The following is a 15,080-nucleotide window of genomic DNA, read 5'->3' on the forward strand; positions in this document are numbered from 1 at the left end:
AAAATTTGAAAGTTTAATGCAATATTGTAATGTAAAATGTTTAATGTCTTAATAGGTTAAAAAATTGAAATTTTTTTGAATAAGATGCAAATTTTAAAGTATGATGACTTAATATGAAAAAATTGGAAGAAGAATACAATTTTCAAAACATAATGTCTTAACATGAAAACTTTTGAAAGTTTAATGCAATTTTGAAATGTATAATGTCTTAATTGTGAAAAAATATTTAATTTTCGAAAAAAGATGTAATGCATTAAAGTATGATGACTGAAAATCAAAAAATTGAAAGGATAATGAAATTTTCAAAACATGATGTCTTAATATGAAATTTTTTGAAAGTTTAATACAACCTTGTAATGTATATCTTAAGTGGTAAAAAAAATTAAAAAGTTTGAAAATAAGATGCAATTTTTAAAATATGATGATTTAATATGAAAAATTTGGAAGAAAGATATAATTTTCAAAACATGATGTCTTAATATGTAAACTTTTGAACGCTTAATGAAATTTTGTAATGTATAATGTCTTAATTGTTAAAAAAAATTAAAATTTTGAAATTAAGATGCAATTTTAAAGTACTACTACTTAATATGAAAAAATTGGAAGAAAAATGCAATTTTCAAAACATTACGTCTTAATAAGAAAAAATTTGAAAGTTTAATGCAATTTTATAATGTATAATGTCTTAATTGGAAAAAAAAGAAATGAAAAATTTGAAAATAAGATGCAATTTTTAAAATATGAAAAACTTGGTAGAAAAATGTAATTTTCAGAACAATGTCTGAATATGAAAAACTTTGAATGTTTAACACTATTTTGTAATGTATATTATAGTAATAGTTACAAAATTTAAAATAAGATGCAATTTTAAACTATGATGACTTAATATGAAAAAATCGGAATAAAAATACAATTTTCAAAAGATGATGTTTTAATTTGAAATTTTTTGAAAGTTTAATGTAATTTTGTAAAGTATAACATCGTAATTGGTAAAAAAAAAATTGAAAATTTTGAAAACAAGATGCAAATTTTAAAGTATGATGACTTACTATAAAAAAATTAAAAGAAAAATGCATTTAGAAAAACATGATGTCTTAATATAAAAAAAATTTAAGGTTTAATGAAATTTTGTAATATATAATATCTTAATTTGTAAAAAAATTGAAAATTTTGAAAATAAGATGCAATGTTTAAAATATGTTGTCTCAATATGAAAAAAACTCAAATTTTAAGGTATGATAAATAAATATGAAATAATTATAAGAAAAATGCAATTTTCAAAGTATTATGGCTTAATTTGAAAAAATAGGAAGAAAAATACAATTTTCAAAACGTGATATCTTAATATGAAAAAGTTTGTAAGTTTATAGCAATTTTGTAATTTATGATATCTTATTAGGTAAAAAAATTAAATATTTAAAAACAAGACGGAATTTTCAAAGTATAATGCTTAATATGAAAAACTTGGAAGAAAAATGCAATTTTCAAAACATGATCTCTTTATATCAAAATTTTTGAAAGTTTAATGCAATTTTGTAGTATATAATATGTTAATTGGTAAAAAAAATTGAAAAGTTCGAAAATAAGTTGCAGTTTTTAAATTATGATGACTTAATTTGAAAAGATTGGAATAAAAATGCAATTTTTAAAACATGGTGTCTTAATATGAAATTTTTTGAAAGTTTAATGCAATTTTGTAATGTATAATATCTTAATTGGTAAAAAATTGATAATTTTGAAAATAAAATGCAATTTTTAAGGTATGGTGCTATTTTGGTAAAAAAAAAAAAGTTGAAAATTTCAAAGTATAATGATTTAAATTATGATGTCTTAATATGATAAATTTAGACGGTTTAATGCAATTTTGTAATGTATAATATCTTAATTGGTAAAAAAAACATTCAAAATTTTGAAAATAAGATGCAATTTTTAAAATATGATGACTAAATACGAAAAAATTGGAGGAAAATTGCAACTTTCAAAACAATATGTCTTAATATGAAAAACTTTGAAAGTTTAATGCAATTCTGTAAAATATAATGTCTTAATTGGTAAAAAAAAATTAAATTATGAAAATAAGATTCAAATTTTTAAGTATGATAATTTTATACAAAAAAATTTGACAGAAAAATGCAATTTTGAAAGTATGATGGCTTCATATCAAAACATTGGAAGAAAAATGCAATTTTCAAAACATGATGTCTCAATATGAATATTTTTGAGAGTGTAATACAATTTTGTAATGTATAATGTCTTAATTGGTAAAAAAAAATCCAAAAGCTTAAAAATAAGATTCAATTTTTAAAGTAATATGACTTAATATGAAAAAAATTGGAAGAAAAACGCAATTTTCAAAACATGATGTCTTAATATGGAAATATTTGAAAGTTTAATTCAATTTTGAAAATAAGATGCAATTGATGACTTAATATGAAAAAATTGGAAGAAAAATGTAATTTTCAAAACATGATGTCTTAATATGGAAATTTTTGAAAGTTTAATTCAAGTTTGTAATGTATAATGTCTTAATTGGTAAAAATAAATTGAAAATCTTGAAAAAAAGATGCACTTTTTAAAGTATGATGACTTAATATGAAAAAAAAATTATAAGAAAAATGCAATTTTCAATACAAGATTTCTTAATATGACTTAATATGACTTAATAAAATGTAATTCTTAAAGTATGATGACTTAATATAAAAAAATTGGAAGAAAAACGAAAATTTCAAAACATGATGTATTAATATGATAAATTTTGGAGGTTTAATGCAAATTTTCAAATTAAGATGCAATTGGTAAAAAAAAATTGAAAATTTTCAAAATAAGATGCAAATTTTAAATTATGATGACTTAATATGAAAAAATTGGAAGAAAAATACAACTTTCATGTCTTAATATGAAAACTTTTGAAAGTTTAATGCAACTTTATAATGTAAAATGTTAATTAAATTTTGAAAATATGATGCAATTTTTTAAGTATGATAACTTTATATGAAAAAATTGATAGAAAAATGCAATTTTAAAAGTATGATGGCTTAATATGAAAAAATTGGAAGAAAAAGGCAATTTTCAAAACATGATTTTTAGTATGAAAATTTTTGAAAGTCCAATTTTCAAAACATTATGCTTTAATATGAATTTTTTTGAAAGTTTAATGCAATTTAGTAATGTATAATATCATAACTGGTAAAAAAATTTGACAATAAGATGCAATTTTTAAAGTATGATTACTTAATTTTAAAAATTAGAATAAAAATGCAATTTTCAAAACATGATGTCTTAATATGAAAACTTTTGAAAGTTTAATGCAGTTTTGTAATGTATAATGTCTTAATTGGTAAAAAAAAATTATAAATTTGAAACGTAGATGCAATTTATAAAGTATGATGATTTAATACGAAAAAATTGAAAGAAAAAAAATGCAATTTTCAAAACTTGTTGTCTTAATATGAATTTTTTTGAAAGTTTAATGCAATTTTGTAATGTATAATGTCTTAATTGGTAAAAAATCGAAAAGTTTAAATATAAAATGCAATTTGTAAAGTATGAAAACTTAATATAAAAAAATTGGAAGAAAAACGCAATTTTTAAAACATGATGTCTTAATATGATAAATTTTGAAGTTTTAATGCAATTTTGTAATGTATAATATCTTAATTGGTAAAATAAATTGAAAATTTTCAAAATAAGATGCAAATTTTAAATTATGATGACTTAATACGAAAAAATTGGAAGAAAAATACAACTTTCAAAACATGATATCTTAATATGAAACTTTTGAAAGTTTAATGCAATTTTGTAATGTATAATGTCTTAATTTGTAAAAGAAATTAAATTTTGAAAAGAAGATGCAGTTTTTTAAGTATGATAACTTTATATGAAAAAATTGATAGAAAAACGCAATTTTTAAAGGATGATGGCTTAATATGTTGCAATTTTTAAAGTATGATTATTTAATTTTAAAAATCAGAAGAAAAATGCAATTTCAAAACATGATGTCTTATAATGATTTTTTTGAAAGTTTAAGGCAATTTTGTAATGTATAATATCTTAATTGGTAAAAAAATGAAAATCTTGAAGATAAGATGCAATTTTTAAAATTTGATGACTAAATATGAAAAAATCGGAAAAAAATGCAATTTTTAAAGTATAATGACTTAATATGAAGAAATTGAATGAAAAAAGAAATTTTCAAAACATTTTGTCTTAATATGAAAAAGTTTGAAAGTTTAATGCAATATTGTAATAAGATGCAATTTTTAAAGTATGATGCAATTTTGGTAAAAAAAAAAATTGAAAATAACATGCAATTTTTAAAGTATGATGATTTAATATGTATAAATGGGAAGAAAAATGCAATTTTCAAAACATTATGTCTTAAAATGAAATTTTTTGAAAGTTTATTGCAATTTTGTATTGTATAATGTCTTAATTGGGAAAAATATTAAATTATGAAAATAAGATGCAATTTTTGAAGTATGATAACTTTATATGAAAAAATTGGAAGAAAAATGCAATTTTCAAAACATTATGTTTTAATATGAAATTTTTTGAAACTTTAATGCAATTTTCAAAACATGATGTCCTAACAGGTAAAAAAATTAAAAATAAGATGCAATTGGAAAGTACGATGATCTAATACGAAAAAGAGATGAATTTTTTTGCGAGTTTAACGCAATTTTGTAATGTGTCATGTCCTAATTCGTAAAAAAAATGAAAATTTTGAAAATAAGATGCAATTATAATCACTTAATATGAAAAAATTTAAAGAAAAATGAAATTTCCAAAGTAAGGTGGCTTAATATGGAAGAACTGGTAGAAAATTGCAATTTTCGAAAGATAATGTCTTAATATGAGAAAGTTTGAAAGTTTAATGCAATTTTGTAATATATGATGTCTTAATAGGTAAAACAAATTGAAAATTTTGAAAATATGATGCAATTTTCAAAAGAAAAATGCAATGTTTAAAAGATGACGTCTTTATATGAAAATTAATGCAATTTCTTAATGAATGATGACTTAATAAGTAAAAAAATTGAAAATTTTGAAAATAAGATGCAATTTTTAAAGTATGATCCCTTAACATGAAAAAATTGATAGAAAATTGAAATTTTTGAAAGGTGATGTCTTAATATGACAAAGTTTGAAAGTCTACTTCAATTTTGTAATGTGTGATGTCATAATAAGTAAAAAAATTGAAAATTTTTAAAAATAAGATGCAATTTTTAAAGAATGATGACTTAATATGAAAAAATTGAAAATAAAATGCAGTTATCAAAATATTATGTCTTAACATGAAAATTTGAAAAAATCTAATGCAATTTTGTAATGTACGATGTCTTAATGCGTATAAAAAATGAAAAAGTTAAAAATAAGATGCAATTTTTAAAGTATAATCACTTAATATGAAAAATTGAAAGAAAAATGCACTTTTCAAAAGATGATGTCTTAATATGAAATGTTTTGAAAGTTTATTGCATTTTTCTAATGTATGATGTCTTATTAGGTAAACAATTGGATGGAAAATGCAAATTTTAAAGTACGACGACTTATTATGAAAAAATTGAAGAAAAATACACTTTTCAAAACATGATGTCTTGATATGAAAAAGTTTGAAAGTAAAATGCAATTTTGTAATATATCATGTCTTAATAGATAAAAAATTGAAATTTTGAATATAAGATGCAATTTTTAAAGTATGATGATTATATATGAAAAAGTTGAAAGAAAATATGATGATTTAAAATGAAAACATTGGAAGAAAAGATGCAATTTTCAAACATGATGTATTAATATGAAAAATTTTAATAGTTAAATGCAATTTTGTAATGTATGATATCTTAATAGGTAAAAAAATGAAAAAGTTAAAAATAAGATGCAAATTTCAAAGTAGACGACTTAATATCAAAAAATTGAAAGAAAAATGCAAATATCAAAGTATGATGACTTCATTTGAAAAATCTAGAAAAAAAAAATGCAATTTTCAAAACTTGAAGTCTTACTATGAAAAATTGTAAAAGTTTAATGCAATTTTGTAATGTATGATATCTTAATAGGTAAAAAAAATTGAAAAAGTTAAAATAAGATGCAATTTTCAAAGTATGACGACTTAATATGAATCAAGTAAAAGAAAAATGCAATTTTCAAAACATGTTGACTTAATATGAAAAAGTTTGAAAGCTTAATGCAATTTTGTAATATATGATGTCTTAATAGGTAAATTGAAAATTTTAAAAATAAGATGCAATTTTGAAGTATGATGACCTAATACTAAAAAATTGAAAGAAAAATGCAATTATCAAAATATGATGACTTCAAATGAAAAAACTGGAAGAAAAATGCAATTTTCAAAACATGATGTTTTAATATGAAAAATTTTATAAGTTTAATGCAATTTTGTAATATATGTTGTCTTAATAGGTAAAAGATTGAAAAGTTTTAAATAAAATGCAATTTTTAAAGTATGATGACTTAATATGAAAAAATTGGAAGAAAAATGCACTTTTCAAAACATGATGTTTAATATGAAAATTTTGTAAAGGTCTGATTCAATTTTGTAATGTACAATGTCTTACTTTGTAAAAAATTGAAAAACATCAAAACAAGATGCAATTTTTAAAGTATGATCACTTAATATGAAAAAATTGGAAGAAAAATGCAATTTTCAAAACATGATATCTTAATATGAAAAAGTTTGAGAGTTTAATGCAATTTTGTAATATATGAGTTCTTAATAGGTAAAAAAAATTGAAAATTTTCAAAATAAGATGGAATTTTGAAAGTAAAGAAAAATGCAGTTATCAAAATATAATGGGTTAAAATGAAAAAAACTGCAAGAAAAATGCAATTTTCAAAACATGATTTCTTAATATGAAAAAGTTTGAAATTTTAATGCAATTTTGTAATGTATGTTGTTGTCTTAATAGGTAAAAAAATTGAAAATAAGATTCAATTTTTAAAGTGTGATGGTTTTAAATAAAAAATATTTCAAGAAAAATGCAATTTTCATAAAAAATTTTAAAATAAGATGCGATCTTTTCAGTATGATGACTTAATATGAAACAGTTGAAAGAAAAATGTATTTATTAAAGTATGATGGATTAGTATGAAAAAATTAGATGAAAAATACAAAATTCAATATAAGATGTCTTAAATATGAAAAATTGTAAACGTCTAATGCAATTTTGTAATATTAGTATGATGTCTTAACAGGTGAAAACAACTGAAAAAGTTCATAATAAGATTCAATTTTCAAAATATGATGACTTAATATGAGAGAATTGAAAGTTTAATGCCGTTTTCAAAGCATGATGTCTTAACAGGTAAAAAAATTTGAAAATAAGATGCAATTTTTAAAGTATGATGACATAATATGAAAAACACATGAATTTTTTTGAGAGTTTAACGCAATTTTGTAATGTATGATGTCTTGATTGGTAAAAAAAATTGAGAATTTTGAAAATAAGATGCAATTATAATCACTTAATATGAAAATTTTTTTAAGAAAAATGCAATTTTCAAAGTAAGGTGGGTTAATATGGAAAAACCGGAAGAAAATTGCAATTTTCGAAAGATGATGTCTTAATATGAGAAAGTTTGAAAGTTTAATGCAATTTTGTAATATATGATGTCTTAAGAGGTAGAAAAAAATTGAAAATTTTGAAAATAGGATGCAATTTTCAAAAGATGACGTCTTTATATGAAAATTAATGCAATTTCTTAATGTATGATGACTTAATAAGTAAAAAAAATTTAAAATTTTGAAAATACGATGCAATTTTTAAAGTATGATCCCTTAACATGAAAACATTTATAGAAAATTGCAATTTTCGAAAGATGATGTCTTAATATGACAAAGTTTGAAAGTCTAATGCAATTTTGTAATGTATGATATCTTAATAGGTAAAAAAATTGAAAAAGTTAAAAATAAGATGCAATTTTCAAAGTATGACGACTTAATATGAATCAAGTAAAAGAAAAATGCAATTTTCAAAACATGTTGACTTAATATGAAAAAGTTTGAAAGCTTAATGCAATTTTGTAATATATGATGTCTTAATAGGTAAAAAAATTGAAAATTTTAAAAATAAGATGCAATTTTGAAGTATGATGACCTAATACTAAAAAATTGAAAGAAAAATGCAATTATCAAAATATGATGACTTCAAATGAAAAAACTAGAAGAAAAAGGCAATTTTCAAAACATGATGTTTTAATATGAAAAATTTTATAAGTTTAATGCAATTTTGTAATATATGCTGTCTTAATAGGTAAAAAATTGAAAATTTTTAAATAAAATGCAATTTTTAAAGTATGATGACTTAATATGAAAAAATTGGAAGAAAATGCAATTTTCAAAACATGATGTCTCAATTTGAAATTTTTTGAAAGTTTAATACAACCTTGTAATGTATATCTTAATTGGTAAAAAATAAAAAAGTTTAAAAATAAGATGTAATTTTTAAAGTATGATGACTTAATTGGAAGAAAAATGCAATTTTCAAAACATGATGTGTTAATATGAAAAAATTTGAAAGTTTAACGCAATATTGTAATGTACAATGTATAATGTCTTAATAGGTTAAAAAATTGAAATTTTTTAAAATAAGATGCAATTTTTAGAGTATGATGACTTCATATGAAAAAATTGGAAGAAAAATACAATTTTCAAAACATGATGTCTTAATATGAAAACTTTTGAAAGTTTAATGCAATATTGTAATCTATAATGTCTTAATTGTTAAAAAAAAATTAATTTTGGAAAAAAGATGCATTTTTTAACTATGATGACTTAAAACGTAAAAGTTGAAAGAAAAATGTAATTTTCAAATTATGATGGCTTAATATGAAAAAATTGGAAGAAAAATACAATTTTCAACTTGACGTCTTAATATGAAATTTTTTGGAAGAAAAATACAATTTTTAAAACATAATGTCTTAATATGAATAATTTTGAAAGTTTAATGCAATTTTGTATTGTATAATGTCTTAATTGTTAAAAAAAATTAATTTTGGAAAAAAATGCAATTTTTAAAGTATGATGACTTAAAATGAAAAAATTGAAAGGAAAATGCAATTTTCAAATTATGATTGCTTAATCTGAAAAATTAGAAGAAAAATTAAAAAGTTTGAAAATAAGATGCAATTTTTGAAGTAGATTACTTAATTTGAAAATATTGGAAGAAAAAATGCAATTTTCAAAACATTATGTCTTAATATGAAAAAAATTGAAAGTTTAATGCAATATTATAAATACAATGTATAATGTCTTAATAGGTTAAAAAATTGAAATTTTTCAAAATAAGATGCAATTTTTAAAGTATGATGACTTAATATGAAAAAATTGGAAGAAAAATACAATTTTCCAAACATGATGTCTTAATATGAAAAAATTTGAATCTTTAATGCAATATTGTAATGTACAATGTATAATGTCTTAATAGGTTAAAAAATTGAAATGTTTTAAAATAAGATGCAATTTTTAAATTATGATGACTTAATATGAAAAAATTGGAAGAAAAATGCAATTTTCCAAACATGATGTCTTAATATGAAAAAATTTGAATCTTTAATGCAATATTGTAATGTACAATGTATAATGTCTTAATAGGTTAAAAAATTGAAATTTTTTAAAATATGATGTAATTTTTAAATTATGATGACTTAATATGAAAAAATTGGAAGAAAAATACAATTTTTAAAACATGATGTCTTAAGATGAAAACTTTTGAAAGTTTAATGCAATTTTGTAATGTATAATGTCTTAATTGTTAAAAAAAAATTGGAAAAAAGATGCAATTTTTAAAGTATGATGACTTAAAATGAAAAATTGAAAGAAAAATACAAATTTCAAATTATGAAGGCTTAATATGAAAAAATTGGAAGAAAATTGCAATTTTCAAAACATGATGTCTTAGTATGAAATTTTTTGAAAGTTTAATGCAATTTTGTAATGTATAATACCTTAATTGGTAAAAAAAATTAAAAGTCTGAAAATAAGATGCAAATTTTAAATTATGATGACTTAATTTGAAAAAATAGGAAGAAAAATGCAATTTTCAAAACTTGATATCTTAATATGAAAAATTTGAAACATTAATCCAATATTGTAAATGTACAATGTATAATGTCTTTGTAGGTTGAAAAATTGAAAATTTTAAAATAAGATGGAATTTTTAAAGTATGATGACAATATGAAAAAATTAGAAGAAAAATGCAATTTTCAAAACATGATGTCTTAATATGAAAAATTGGAAGAAAAATGTAATTTTCAAAACATGATGTTTTAATATAAAATTTTTTGAAAAGTTTAATACAAATTTGTAATGTATAATATGTTAATTGGTAAAAAAATTAAAAAGTTTGAAAATAAGATGCAATTTTTAAAGTATGATGACTTAATATGACAAAATTAGAAGAAAAATGCAATTTTCAAAACGTGATGTCTTAATATGAAAAAATTTGAAAGTTTAATGCAATATTGTAACGTACAATGTATAATGTCTTTGTAGGTTGAAAAATTGAAATTTTTTAAAATAAGATGCAAAATTTAAAGTATGATGACTTAATATGAAAAGATTGGAAGAAAAATGCAATTTTCAAAACATGATGTCTTAATATGAAAAACTTTGAAAGTTTAATGCAATATTGTAATGTACAATGTATAATGTCTTAATAGGTTAAAAAATTGAAATTTTTTAAAATAAGATGCAATTTTTAAAGTATGATGACTTAACATGAAAAAATTGGAAGAAAAATACAATTTTTTAAAACATTATGTCTTAATATGAAAACTTTTGAAAGTTTAATGCAATTTTGTAATGTATAATGTCTTAGTTGTTACAAAAAAAAAAAAATTGGAAAAAAGATGCAATTTTTAAAGTATGATGACTTAAAATGAAAAAACTGAAAAAAATGCAATTTTCAAATTATGATGGCTTAATATGAAAAAATTGAAAGAAAAATACAAATTTCAAATTATGATGGCTTAATATGAAAAAATTGGAAGAAAAATGCAATCTTCAAAACATAATGTCTTAATTTTAAATTTTTTGAAAGTTTAATACAACTTTGGAATGTATAATATCTTAATTGGTTAAAAAATTAAAAAGTTTGAAAATAAGATGCAATTTTTAAAATATGATGACATAATTTGAAAAAATTGGAAGAAAAATGCAATTTTCAGAACATGATGTCTTAATATAAAATTTTTTGATAGTTTAATGATATTTGTAATGTATAATATCTTAATTGGTAAAAAAAATTTAAAATTTTGAAAATATGATGCAATTTTTAAAGTATGATGAATTAACATGAAAAAATTGAAAAAAATGCAATTTTCAAAACATAATGTCTTAATATGAAATTTTTTGAAAGTTTAATGCAATTCTATAATGAATAATGTCTTAATTGGTAAAAAAAATTTGAAAAGTTTTTAAAATAATATGCAATTTTTAAAGTATGAGTTTTAATATGAAAAAATTGGAAGAATAATGCAATTTTCAAAACATGATGGTTTAATAATGAAAAGTTTGAATGTTTAATGCTATTTCGTAATGTATAATGTCTTAATTTGTAAAAAAAAAATTGAAAATTTGAAAGTAAGATGCAATTTTTAAAGTATGATGACTTAATATGAAAAAATTGAAAGAAAAATGCAATTTTCTAAGTATGATTGCTTAATATGACAAAATTGGAAGAAAAATGAAATTTTCAAAACATGATGTCTTAATATGAAAAAGTTTGAAAGTTTAATGTAATGTTGTAATTTATGATCTCTTAATAGGTAAAAAGAATTTAAAATTTTGTAAATAAGATGCAAATTTTAAAGTATGATGACTTAATATAAAGAAATTGAAAGAAAAATGCAATTTTCAAAATATGATGGCTTAATATGAAAAAAATTGGAAGAAAAATGCAATCTTCAAAACATAATGTCTTAATTTAAAATTTTTTGAAAGTTTAATACAATTTTTAATGTATAATGTATTAATAGGTAAAAAAAATTGAAAATTTAGAAAATAAGATGTAATTTTTAAAATATGATGACTTAATATGAAAAAATTGAAAGTAAAATGCAATTTTCAATTATAATGACTTAATATGAAAAAAATTGAAGAAAAATGCAATTTTCAAAACATGATGTCTTAATATGCAAAATTTTGAAAATTTAATGCAATTTTGTAATGTATAATGTCTTAATTGGTTAAAAAATTGAAATTTTTGAAAATAAGATGCAATTTTTAATGTATGGTGAGTTAATATGACAAAATTGATAAAAAAAAAATGCAATTTTCAATGTATGATGACTTAATATGAAAAAATTGATAGAAAAATGCAATTTTCCAAGTATGATGACTTAATGTGAAAAAGTTTGAAAGTTTAATGCATTTTGCAAAGTATGATGTCTTAATAGATAAAATATTGAAAGTCAAATGAATTTTTCAAAGCATGATTCCTTAATTCATAAAATATTGAAAGTAAAATGCAGTTTGAAATTATAATGTCTTAATACGAAAAAGTTTTAGAGTATGGACCAATTTTCAAAATGTGATGCCTTATTAGGAAAAAAGATTGAAAATAAAATGACTTGAGACGATAAAACTTGCATGACATTGATGTTAAATAATCATGAAGGAAAGAAGATGTTACCTTATACCAGCAAAGTGAGTCCATGTTTTGCTCCTCTTCTTTCTATATGTTGTTTGGAGTTTCCTTCATTTAGTTAATCTTACAAAGCAACTGTACAAGTTTATGTCAAGAAGTTCCATTTTAGAATACAATAATACAATGATTATCTCTAAAAGAAATGGGAAAAGTGAAGTAATAAATAGATAAGACAAGTTATTTGCATTATTAACATGGAACAACATGAAAATATAGACTACAAGGATCAAAACAAATCAAGGATAGGTTGCCCTCATAATTGTTAATCTTCATAGGTTAGATTTTTAGAGTATAATGCTAGATTTTGTTAGATTTTGAAATTACAATATTTTTATAGGAATTAAAATGTGTTAATATCAGTTGCATATGTCATGTAGATAGTGATTATTAAGTTGGTTATTTATATAAACTACTTAACAGAGAAGCAATGTCATATAGATAGTGATGATTAAGCAACTCATGTATCGGTAGCACATCATTGGTAGACTTACTCTTATAAAATATAGGACAACTGAATTTGAAAATAGAATACAGAAAGTGAACAAAAGAGCACAAAGAACTCACATGAGTTAATAAATTACTTCATGATGAACTCCCAATTGATTTTGCGTACATTCCAATCTGAAAATGCATAAAATAATCATGAGAGTATTTTACCTATAAAAACTTCAATAACCATGGGTAATTTTTAAAACATAAAAAGCCACCAACACAAGAAAGCAAAGGAACAGAAGATTTTCACAGCACAAAGAACTCACATGAGTGACTAATTTGTTAGAATTATCCACTCCACCTATTCTATATAAAAGTCGATCAATTAACAAAAATTATGGATATTGGAGATCATGTATGAAAAAACCCCAAATTACTCATCATGTCCAGAGGACACCCAATATTACTGTGATGAAAAACCCTCAAACGACTCACAATATAAAAAGGGAAATGGAGTCAACAAAACAAAGTTAAAAACCAACCAAACGACTCTATTGTTTCAAAGTAAAACAGATTTGACTAAAGTTTTCAAAGCAAAAGGAAAATCGATGAAAATCGAACATGAATTTCGTTTTCCCCATTTTTCTAGGGTTCTTAATTTGGTTAAAGGATAGAAGAGCGTCGGCCTTAAATAGACTTTGAGAAAGGAGAATTTGGCGGTGTCTGGGAATCATTAAACGAAAGTATGGAGAAACTAAGTGGAGGCGTTAGTTGGTCAAAAGAAGAAAACGAAGAGAAAACAGAAACAAGGACAAAGATGAAGAAACTTACCGGAGATAATCGTCGCCATTGAAAAGAATGAGAAGAAAGGTCGGAGAGAATCGTCGTCACTGTAAACTGAAGAGAAGAAAGGTTGAATGAATATATATACGCTTCGTGGGACTCGGGGAGTAGCGTCTAAATTACGTAGTTTCCATTTTTCTTTTTATACCGTTGCACTAGTCTCATTTATTTTACATTCCTTAATTAAATATCGTAATATAACATGCTTTTACTTTAGATTCATTAATTCTTTTTAATTAAACAATGCAATTGGAAATTAAATTTTAACTGTAAAAATAATGCAAAATTACTGTAATTGTTTTTTATAAATAAAATCTATAATCTATATTTGAACGAAATATATATTTTGTTAATCTAATTATCTAATTACCCAGACTTGATATTAAAGTTCCAATTCCATATTGAAGCAATCTAAGATATACAACATTGCTCGTGAATAAAGGTGGCAATGGATTGGGTTTGATCATTTTCAATTTTTTTATTAAATTGTTTGAAATTTGAAATTGGGTTGATATGTTTATTTTTATTTTTTTTCAACCCAATTCATTTAATAAAGAAAAAAGTCCCTGTGTTTTCTCTGAAGTTTAGTCCCTGTGGTTTAAAAATCTCATAAATGGTCCCTGTGCTTTCAAAACTTTTAACAGATGGTCCTTATTGCTAACTCCGTTAAGTTTTATCCGTTAACCGAAGGGCATTTTCGTCATTCCACACCATAGGGACCATTTATGAAGTCTCTCTCTCTCTCTCTCTCTCTCTCTCTCTCTCTCTCTCTCTCTCTCTCTCTCTCTCTCTCTCTCTCTCTCTCTCTCTCTCTCTCTCTCTCTCTCTCTCTCTCTCTCTCTCTCTCTCTCTCTCTCTGACGCCTGCTTCCCCCTCCTTTGTTTCCCTCTCTTGAGGAAATAGTCAACCAAGCCACCTTCCTCCCTTACGGCAAATCCCAAATGGAGTTCTATACGCCGGCGACCTGGTTCCATGGCTAGAAAACCAGACCTCGAACCTTGCCACCAGAACCGCCAACGCGTCAGTAACCATGGTCATGGACGCGTTGGTGCCAAGCTCCAACACCCATCTGCAAACGCTGCGGTCAGTTGCTAATGGCTCCGTGGTTCACCCAAATCGAAACTAGAAACCAAATTACG

At 22.3% G+C, this 15,080-nt stretch overlaps 1 long non-coding RNA gene across 3 annotated transcripts in view; it reads right to left on the reverse strand.

Annotated features, from left to right (window-relative positions):
* LOC111914399 (uncharacterized) overlaps positions 1-14,035 on the reverse strand; it is a 43,385-nt gene extending 29,350 nt beyond the window's left edge. For 2 of the 3 annotated variants that reach the window (XR_008231207.1, XR_008231206.1), the window contains exons 1-3: positions 13,930-14,035; positions 13,231-13,287; positions 12,652-12,741 (exon numbers count right to left, since the gene is read on the reverse strand). This is a non-coding gene — a long non-coding RNA (uncharacterized LOC111914399). Of the gene's footprint in view, positions 1-12,270; positions 12,742-13,230; positions 13,288-13,929 lie in introns of those variants that run through there. The other variant, XR_002857796.3, reaches the window with a different exon arrangement.
* Positions 14,036-15,080: the final 1,045 nt, after the last annotated feature.

This window comes from Lactuca sativa, chromosome 3, assembly GCF_002870075.4.
Source record: "Lactuca sativa cultivar Salinas chromosome 3, Lsat_Salinas_v11, whole genome shotgun sequence".
NCBI classification, from domain to species: Eukaryota; Viridiplantae; Streptophyta; class Magnoliopsida; order Asterales; family Asteraceae; genus Lactuca; species Lactuca sativa.